The 10,080-nt window shown below is 56.1% G+C and overlaps 1 long non-coding RNA gene across 2 annotated transcripts; it reads right to left on the bottom strand.

Annotated features, from left to right (window-relative positions):
* Nucleotides 1–995: 995 nt before the first annotated feature.
* On the bottom strand, nt 996–9,788 carry LOC141026419 (uncharacterized). 2 transcript variants are annotated; one of them, XR_012188517.1, is made up of 4 exons: nt 9,484–9,788; nt 1,655–1,832; nt 1,155–1,509; nt 996–1,069 (listed from the first exon to the last, which is right to left on the bottom strand). It is a non-coding gene; the product is annotated as an uncharacterized lncRNA (long non-coding RNA). The 2 variants fall into 2 exon arrangements; XR_012188516.1 differs by having other exon boundaries at nt 996–1,509.
* Between the last annotated feature and the right edge of the window lie 292 nt (nt 9,789–10,080).

The following is a 10,080-nucleotide window of genomic DNA, read 5'->3' as shown; positions in this document are numbered from 1 at the left end:
ACCAGTAAGCTTGGTGAAGACAAAGATTTGGTAGACTAGTTCCAACTGCTATCTCAGTTGTACGTCTGGTTGGAGCGGCTAGGTATTTAAACCTAAGGACACACAGTCCCGAACACACAGTCCTCACCGTATTCTTCTTGAGCTAAGGTCACACAGACCTCGCCCAATCACTCGTGGTAACTCTTCAGGTGACTTCCAAACCTTCACAGACTCGGTCACTCGACGATCTACAATTCCTCTTGGATGCTCTAGACCATGACGCCTAACCGTCTGGAAGAAGCACAGTCTTCAAAGGTAACAAGCGTCGGATCTACGCAAGATCAATCTCTTCGGTGATGCTCAATCACTTTGGGTTTGTAGGTGTTTGGGTTTGGGTTTTTCTCACTTGATGATTTTTGCTCAAAGTCCTCGGAGGATGGGATGCTCTCAAATGACAAGTGTCAGTTTCTCTCGGAGCAGCCAACCGGCTAGTGGTTGTAGGGGGCAGCTATTTATAGCCTAGGGAGCAGCCCGACATGATAAGACATAAATTCCCTTCAATGATATGACCGTTAGGTGGGTAGATATTTTGGGACAGCTGGCGTGTAGCACAGCAACGGTCGGATGTTTGAGGCTCAAATTCCTCAGGGCTATCATGTTCCTCACTGTGTAGGCAATCCGCACTGGCGAATTCCTAAGTCCTGAGTCAGAATATAATCCTCAAAGACCAGAAGAACTTCGTCTCTGTCACTGAAGAATATGACTGAACTGTATGAGATTTCCAATGGCTTCACTCGAAGGGATTGGTAGGTGTAGGATTTTGAGTTGAGCATCACTTAAAAAAAAATTCTTAGTATTTTCTCGACCTCCTTTAACAGTACGGTGTTTCCTATGGCTCAAGAAAGAGAAACAGAAACTACGAAAAAAAGCCTTCACGATTCATGTTCCTTAAATGGATACCTAGTCTTCAAGGTCACACCAATTTCTTCACTTTCAAAGTCTTCAAAAATCCAAAGTTTTCAGTCGAAGAACTTCATTTTTAGAGGTCGACTTTCTCTGTAAATATCAAACTCCTCATAGATTTATAGACCTGTGTACACTCACAAACGCATTAGTCCCTTAACCTATAAGTCTTCAATACACCAAAATCACTAAGGGGCACTAGATGCACTTACAAGAATTGACATAGCCGGCAACAACCATGCCGTCATCACTGTTCAACGCACGCGCATGGCACAAAAAAGGGCTTGTCCGTAGATCCAAGACAAAACTTCCCCATTTACAACGGGCATGAGGTGTCTGCACATCCAAGACAAAACTCCCCCATTCACAACGGGCATGAGGTGTTTGTACATCACAAAACTCCCTCCTATCCCCCTCCACTAACAATGTTCTTTGTGGTGTTAAAAATAGTTCTTTGTGAGACATCGGAAAAAAGTAGGCGAGCTCTCTTTAATTGATATACGTCCAACAGGCCCAAAATACAGAGAGAAACCAAAGCTATCATGCAGGATTGTTAACGAAATCATCCTGTAGAAAAGAAAAGAAAGGAGAATCACATAGAGAAAGTAAGACAACAGTTAAAATCACAAAAATAATGAAAAATGGCAAAACAACTTAAAAAAATAAAATAAAAAATATAAGTGAAAATGAATAAAAAATAAGGAAGAAAAACCTGTAGGTTGAAATCAGTGACCAGCCTCTTGTCTGCGGTGTTTTTCTTCCAAAAGAATAGTTGATTCATATATTGAATCCTTATATTCTGGATATCATCTTGTGAGAAATGCTTCCGCGGATCCAAGGCTGGTTCCCATATCTCCATTATCTTCGTTGGGAAATATCCACAATCATCTCTGCGAAAATTAAGGTTATGTTACAGAAAGCAAAACCAAGAATGAAACGAAAATGAAAACAAAAAATAGCCATGACAAAAGATCAGATGTCCAAAACACAGGTCAAGAACAACCCCCCATGAAAATATGATTGAAAAAAATATGAAAAAAATCAACATGCACCTAAAAAAAGAACTAAAAAGCAAAAAGTTGTTGCATGATATAGAAAGAAAAAAGAGGAGATAACACTATGAACTGTGAACAAAAACTTCTACAACCTGACAAGTTGTCTAACCTCCCTGATCGGATAAGTGATTTTTAGGCATTGTAGTTTAAAAATATGAACTGGAGTTTGCAGCAGTTGAACTTCATTTTAAACTATATCCATTGCAAGAAAGAACTAAAAATAGGCCCTTCCATCTTCGAGACACGTCGATCTTTCACAACTGGCGCGCAACCTAGCCGACCCGTCTCCTGGTAGATGTTGATTTCTTCAGGTGTGTTCAGAGAAACTAATTCAGGGGTGCTTTGATTTTTTACTGTTGGCCCCTGAAGAAACTGACTTCAAACAAACCTGAATTGGAGGCACTACAATGCAAAATATAATCTCCAGAACATACTGAAAAACCATACTGAAAAATTATAATAGCCAATACATAACAGGTAACGGGAAAAATTCAGGTCCATTCGTTTTAGTGTGAAAAAATCACACCAAAAATAATTGTGAACTTGCTCCCCAAACTCGGGCCTGAGAAGCAAAACTATCTCCATGATGAAGGAATTACTTAAGCTGAATAATGTACAGAACATGCTTAAAAACTGAAATAATCTAGTACCAAAAAGTAGCTCTCATTCACTAAACTGAAATAATCTAGTACCAAAAACAACGAGGCGGATTTATATCCCGAATACGCAAGTTGCGTATCATTCCATTGATAGGTTGGGGGAGAGTACCAGGGTGAGCGTCTTAGGCCTCGTACACATGAGATGGCGGGCCTAAGCGCTAGTTAAGCAGCGAGGGAGGGAGGATGCTCAGCCTCATAGTTTACATCTTATGTTACAGAAATGATCCTACCGAGCCCTTTGGCGCCGGCTCTTGCCCAGAGTTTCGCCTCCTGTTTTATGTCCTCGACAAGTTTGTTATAGGAGGGTGCAGCATTGTCGAAGAGAGCTGCGTTGCGATGCTTCCAAAGTGCCCAAGAGGTGAGGATGATGATGGAGTTCGTCCCTTTGCGGAGGCAGGCTGGCACGCTGGCCGTCGTTACCATCCACCAGTCGAAGAAGCTGGAAGCGCCATCAGGGGGAAGGGCGGGAATGCGGCACCATGCCATGATGTCGTGCCAAATGATGCGCGAGAAGACGCAGCCGACGAGGAGGTGGTGCAGTGTCTCATTGTCTTGGCTGCACAGCTTGCAAATGGGGTCATGAGGAAGGTTGTGGCGCGCTCTCCGGTCGGCGGTCCAGCATCTGTTGAGAGAGGCAAGCCAGAGGAAGATCTTCGCATTGGAAGGAGCCCAAGTCTTCCAGATGGGGCGCCAGAATGGTGCGGTGGTGTCGCCGATGAACAACGCGTGGTAGGCTGAACGCGCGGAGTAGCTCCCATCGGCCGTCCATTTCCAGGAGAGCTTGTCGGGTTCGTTGGAGAGCTGGATAGTTTGGAGCAGCCTCCATAGCTCGACATATTCGATGACCGCGCGGGGGTGTAAGGTGCCATGGATGTCGGCGATCCAGCCTCTGTTGTTGAGAGCGTCGCTGACAAGGCGTTGGCTTCGGCGGCGCCTCGGGATGAGGGCAGAAAGGGTAGGAGCAATCTCGGGGATGGAGCGCCCGTTGAGCCAGTGATCCTGCCAGAACTTGCAGGTGTTGCCATTGCCGATGGTCCAGGTCGTGGAAGCACGGAAGAGCACAGAGGCCTCGTGATCGGTCGGGAGGTGGAGATGCTTCCAGGAGCGGTCAGGGTCGGTTCCCTGCAGCCATAGCCACCTGGTGCGGAGGGCGACGCTAGTACGGTGCAGATCGCGGATCCCCAGTCCACCAAGCGCAAGGGGACGGCATACCTTTTGCCAAGAGACGATGCAGCAACCAGCATAGGCATCCTTGTTGCCGTGCCAAAGGAAATCTCGAATGAGCCTGTTGACCTTCTTGAGGATCGCTGGGTGTAGCGCTAGCGCTAACAGGATATGCACATGCATGGCGGTGAGGACATGTCTGACAAGAGCAAGCCGCTGGCCACGGGACAACAAAGAGGCTTTCCAGGTTGCGAGCTTCATGGTAAGCTTGTCGACAAGTGGAAGGAGGGCGGAGGCCGGCACTTTGCGAGTTGAGAGCGGTAGCCCTAGGTATTTGATGGGAAATTCTTCCAGCGGGCAGGAGAGGGAGGCGCCAATGGTGGCGCGGTGGTTGTCGCCGCATCTGATGGGTGAAGCGGAACACTTGAGGAAGTTGGTTCGGAGACCCTAGGCGTTGCCAAAAGTGTCGAGCAGCATTCTGATGGCGGAGAGCTCATGGGCGTCGGGGTGGCAGAAGATGACCACGTCGTCGGCGAACATGGATATGCTGGACGCGGCGTGGCGCGTGGTCAGCCGCTGGAGGATTCCTTGGTTCGTGACATGCTCGAGGAGCGAGTTAAGCTTGTCAATCACCAGGGTGAACAGCATGGGGGACACCGGGTCACCCTGGCGCAGCCCTTGGGCATGAGTGATCGGCGGTCCGGGGGTGCCATTGAGGAGAACACGAGTCGAAGCAGTGGAGAGGAGGATCGAAATCCACTCACACCAACGCATGCCAAACCCCAAGTGTCGAAGCGTCTCGAGGAGGAATAGCCACGCCACCGTGTCGAATGCCTTGCGATGTCCAATTTAAGAAGAACGCGCAGTGCCTTTGAGGTTGTGGAGGAGCCAGGCCGTTTGTTGGACGAGAAGAAAGTTATCATGCGCACTCCTTCCGGCGATGAACGCACTTTGGTTCGTGGACACCATCTCTCGGAGACGCGGCGCTAGCCGGAGGGAGAGGACTTTGGCGAAGAGCTTGGCAATGAGGTGTATAAGACTGATCGGCCGGTAATGCGCGAGGGTCGATGCATCTTGTCTCTTGGGCAGTAGGATGAGTAGCGCCTCATCGAGTTTGCGAAATCCCATGCCGTTCATAGTGTAGAGTTTGTCGAAAGCGGCACATATGTCGTCTTTGACGATGGCCCAACACGAGCGTAGGAATTCCGTCGTGAAGCCGTCCGGTCCCGGCGCCTTGCCAAGCGGCAGGGCCTTGATTGCATTCCATATCTCGTCCTCGGAAAAAGGCTCATCAAGCGGTAGCAGGTCGAAGCGGCGTTGATCGAACATGCGTAGGTTGAGCGCGTGATCACGCGTGGACTGGGATCCAATGGTGGCAGTGAAGTGGTCGAACGCAGCCCGAGCCATGCCAGGAAGATCGCTGACAAAGTGGTCGTCCTGATGCAGCCCTGTCATGTGGCTCTTTTAGCATCGATGAGCGGTGTGGATTTTGAGGAATGTCGTATTAGTGTCTCCCTCCTTGAGCCAGGAGAAGCGAGCCCGCTCACAAGCAATGGAGCGGTCAGGAGAGGCCAGACCCAAGTACTTGCGTTTGAGCTCCCGCCGGAGCCAGGCTTCACTAGCAGAAAGAGTGCGCTTGTCTTGTGCCAGGTCGAGGCGATATATAAGTTCGCAGGAAACCAGGAGCTGCGTAGAGATGTCGCCGAGCGAGCGCGAGCTCCAGCTCCTGAGCGCGCGCGCCGTAGCCTTTAGGCGCGCGTAGATTCGCCGGAATGGGTCCGGGTCGGGCTCCTCAGAGTGCCAGGCCGTGGAAACGGTATGGTGGAAGCCCTCAAGCTTGGTCCAAAATCGCTCGAAGTGGAAGCGCGGCCGGCCGCGCTTGCGGGGAGAACAGTCAAGGACGAGTGGACGGTGGTCGGAGACCGCCGAAGCGAGGCAATGGAGCATGTGGTTGGGGTTGTTGATCTCCCACGAGGGTGTGCATAGAACATGATCGTTGCGCACGAGCGTGGGGTTGTCTTGCTCGTTGGACCAAGTGAATCTTCGGCCATGGAGGTAGATATCGCGCAAGGCCGAGTCGGCAATGAAGCGCCTGAATTGATTCATTGTACGGTGGTTGACACGGCCGTTGCTCTTGTCAGCGATGGAGGTCACCATGTTGAAGTCGCCGCCTAAGACCCAAGGTCCGGCAATAGATTCCCGCAGGTCGTGAAGCTCAGAGAGGAACGCAAGTTTGTCTGGGGCGCTTTGCGGCCCGTAAACGCCGGTGATCCACCGGGTGTCGTTCCCCGAAAGGGAAGAGACCGTTGCAGAGACGTGGTAGGTCCCGATGGTCGGGTTGGCCAGAGCGATCACGTCGCTACGCCAAGCGAGAAGAATGGCACCGCGTGTGCCCACCGCGGGGAGGAAGTAGAAGTCGGCGAAGCTGGCACCAAGCGTCTCGAAAACCAGAGTAGGCGTCACTAGGGACAATTTAGTCTCTTGAAGGCAGACCACGAGGGGGGAAGTAGAGGCAATAACGGTGCGGACAGCGATGCGCTTGGCTTTGCTGTTAAGAGCACACACATTCCAGACTACAACTTTGATGTGATTATCCATAAGAGTTGGGGGGGCCCAAGATGGACTAGGAAACGCCCAGTCATGCCTCGGTGAGGAGGGCCTGGCCATGCACGGGGCTCGCGATAAGCTCCCGCGGCACACGCCATCCAAAGAAGTCCGCAAAAGCAAGGACGACATCCGTGGCCAGCGGTCGGTCGAAGAGCCGTGAGTATCTAGCGAGAAGGTCGGCGGATAGCGGCTCGTCGCTCCCGAGCAGGCCAAGCTTGCGAAGAAGCACGCGTTTGGCTTTTGTTTCCGCGTCGTATCCCTGATTTTGTGAGGCGATCCGTCCGCTACGGCGTGGCGTGAAGTTGGGCGGGATTTTGGCCCGCTTGCGCCTGGGGGCCGGGGTAGCGAGAAGCGGCGCCGTTGGCATCTTAACCGAGTCCAAGAAGCTGAGAACGTGGGGCGGAATGGCACAGGAAGCGCTCCCATTGAACGTGCATGGGGGGATCTGCATGGTGGTGCTGGGTGCGCCACGTGGGCCGCCGGTAACGTGCTCTGCATGGTTGCAATCATCAGCACAGGTGGCGGCCTGGTGGACGAGATCCGGCCCAGCCGAGACCTCGGAAGTGGCCTGGGGGTCCACGTCGGGCCCAGCTGGTGGCGAGATGGCGTCCTAGGGATCGCCAGCGGGTCCAGCCGGTGGGTGATCCAACACGCCTCCCTGGGGATCCGCGACGGTCAGGGGTGGGGGTTGGTGGGGCACCAAAGACGTCCCCCGAGGCTCGCAGGCAGCATCGGGTTGGCCGCCAGGGCGACAGGCTGGTGGCGAAGGCTGCAAAGGGGAGTTGGCCTGCGCGGTGATAAGATTATCTGCTTTGGCATCTGCCGGGGGCTGGAAGGGTCTGGAGGCGTGTCGTGGAGAATCGGCGAATCCGAGGCGGGCTCGAGGAGAGTTGTGGCGGAGGACGCGCCACGTGGAGAGTCCACCCCAGTCAAGGCCAAGGGCCGGGTTTGAACCGATGGGAATCCCACCGTTGTGATGGCCTGGCATGAAGCGGCAGGTCCCGACAACATGTGGGGCGCAGGTGGGGGGCCAGGAGGGGACGTCGGCCGCGTGCTGATCGGGCGACGTGGCGCCGCGCTAGTGGCTGGATACGGCCCCAGCACACCCTGCCAATCGCGGCATGAGGGCGCAACGCGGCGGCGGCCCCGCCGGCCGGAATCACCGCGGCGGGAGGGGCGGCCGGCATGCGAGTTTCCGGGAGGACGCGGAAAATCGTGCCTGCGAGGCCAGGCGTCGGGGCAGGGAGGTGAATCCTGGTCCGACGCGCCGTCGGAGCCATTGCCAGGCGGCGGCGGAGGGGGTGGCGGCGAAGGGAAACGGTAGTCCGCAGCACGACGGACATGGATGGTGACGGGGAATCGCATGAGCGCCAAGGTGAAACGGTCGACGCGATCGGGGTCCGCGTCGGCGAGCTCGTCGGGCTCCTCGAGCAGAAGCTCAGAAGAGCGGGGAATGCCATCCGGGTTCGCGGTCCAAGCCTCGAGCTTGAACACGGAGAGATCGCTCCCGTTTGCAGTCTCCGGCGCGAGGCGGCCGACCATGCAGAACGGAGAGAGCAGCTGCACGGCGGAAGAGATGTCCCAGCCGTGCTCCGGGATGCCATAGATCTCGATGTCGACATGGATCCGGAGACGGAGCGGTTCGGCGCTTGCGAGACGGCTCCAGGGCTGTAGGAGCAGGCGGAAGTTGGGCCCCCGCACGTTGGCCAGGGCAGCGCGCGCCCGGGCCTCCTGGCTGGTGAAGCGGACCAGGAACTCGTTGTTGCGGGTGCAGTGGACGGAGAACTCGGCCGGCGCCAGCGGCACCTGAGAGCAGAGGGCGCGGGCGACGTCGTCGGTAGATACCCCGGAGCGGTTGCCAGCCACGCTGGCGACGAGCGCGAGCCCGAGGGCGTGCTCCGCGGCGTCGAGGCGCTCGGAGCGCGGCACGTAGCTGACTGCGCCCGCAGGCCGAAGGGAGGGATGCCCAGACATCGCGGTGATCTCGCGCGATGAGGAGGGCGGGGGGGAGGCCGTGGCCGGGGAAGACGCGCTCCGCCCGGAGGAGGTGGGAGCGGGGGAAGGGGACGAGGAGCCAGGCCTGGAGGATGCAGGCTGGCTCGGCCCCGCCACGCTCGACGCGGAGGAGTTCGCGGGTAGCGGGGAGGCGGTCCGCGGCCTCTTGCCGCATGGGGGGAGCTCGGTGAGCGGGGGCACGGCGTGGTGCAGTTCCTGGCGATGTGGCCAAAAAAATGACAGCGCCGGCAGCGCACGTCCCGCCTGCACTCGGAGCGGGGGTGAGCGCCGAAGCATCGAGGGCACTCGCCGGGGGTGGCGGGTCGCGACGCGTGCCAGGGCTGCGCCGGCGACGCCGGGGGTTGCGCGGCGAGCGCGGCCGCCTGCCCCCCGTGGCGACGCGCCACCCGTCGCTGGCCGCATCCACGGGCTCGCGCTCCACAAGATGGACCTCGGAGCGGGGGATGCGGCGCGGGGCCGGCGGCGAGGGCGGAGGCGGGGAGGGGAGGGGTGCCTGACGGGGGGAGGTGACGAGCGGAGCACGTCGAGGTACGACGGGGCGCCAGATCCAGCGGAGGATGGGCTAGACTCCATCCACCGCAGCTCGCGGCCGCGGCCGGCGGGCGGGGTGGCCATCGGGGAGGTGGGCGGCGGCGCCGGAGTGGCGGCCGTCGCAGGCTGGTGGGCGCCGGGGCCGGAGTGGCCGGCGGCGCTGGGGAGCGGGAGCGGGAGCGGGGGCGGGAGCCGGGGCCGGAGTGGCCAGCGGAAAATGCGTTCAACGAGGCGGATTTGGCGATGAAATTTGGGGATAGAGCGACACACGCGCATAGGTGGCAGCAAAATATTCAGGATAGTTTCTGATGAACCACTCCAAATCGCAGAGGTGAACTAAGCTATCACAAAACGTTCCTACTCAAAAACCAGCTAGCTGAACAACTCCTGCGACATGGCTCTATGCCCGGCGACCACGACGATGAACTGAATCAAACACATAAAGAGGCAGATCACAGAGAACAACAGAAATTGTTCAGAGCGAGGACAACAGGGAGACGGGAGTATACCTTGCGCCCCACCGGCTCCGGCGAATACTACATCACCCATCGACGGCGCTTGCTGGTGGCGAGCACGAAGGGGTAGCTACGGCCGAGCTCCTCTCCAGACTAACACCTCTCTTGCCTGAGGCCCTCCCTGTGAAGCACGCCTCCCGCGAACAAACCCCGCTTGTGGGGTGACTCGCCGGGCGCCGTCTTCGCTTGGCCGACCTGCCGCTAATCACCGGCGAGCGGCGAGAAGCTCCCCGTTCCCTCCGCCGCCTCGGCCAACCCCTTTCAATCCCTTCCCCAGCTAAGACAAAGGCCGCCGCCCCACCGACTGAATAGAAATTCAAAAGAGTTAAATACAGCACACGTGCCTTAACTTGTCCGGTGCGGTCAGTTTCATGCCTAAATTTGAAAAATACCCAAAAATGATGTCATAACTTGTCTGGCCGTTCAAATACGATACCTCTGAACGTATGCCGCCGTATCGAGTGCCCGCGTTGATGTCGTTGGGCCACATGTCAGTGGTTGCAGGCGTTGGACGCGCGCTGTGAGCTACACGTGTTTTTTACAGGAATGCCCCTGAATTTTAATCAATTCTTGCTCCCCCTTGATTTTAGG

Source organism: Aegilops tauschii, chromosome 7, assembly GCF_002575655.3.
Source record: "Aegilops tauschii subsp. strangulata cultivar AL8/78 chromosome 7, Aet v6.0, whole genome shotgun sequence".
Lineage (NCBI taxonomy): Eukaryota > Viridiplantae > Streptophyta > Magnoliopsida > Poales > Poaceae > Aegilops > Aegilops tauschii.
Note: the sequence above shows the minus strand (reverse complement) of the source record. Positions and strands in the feature narration are given on the sequence as shown.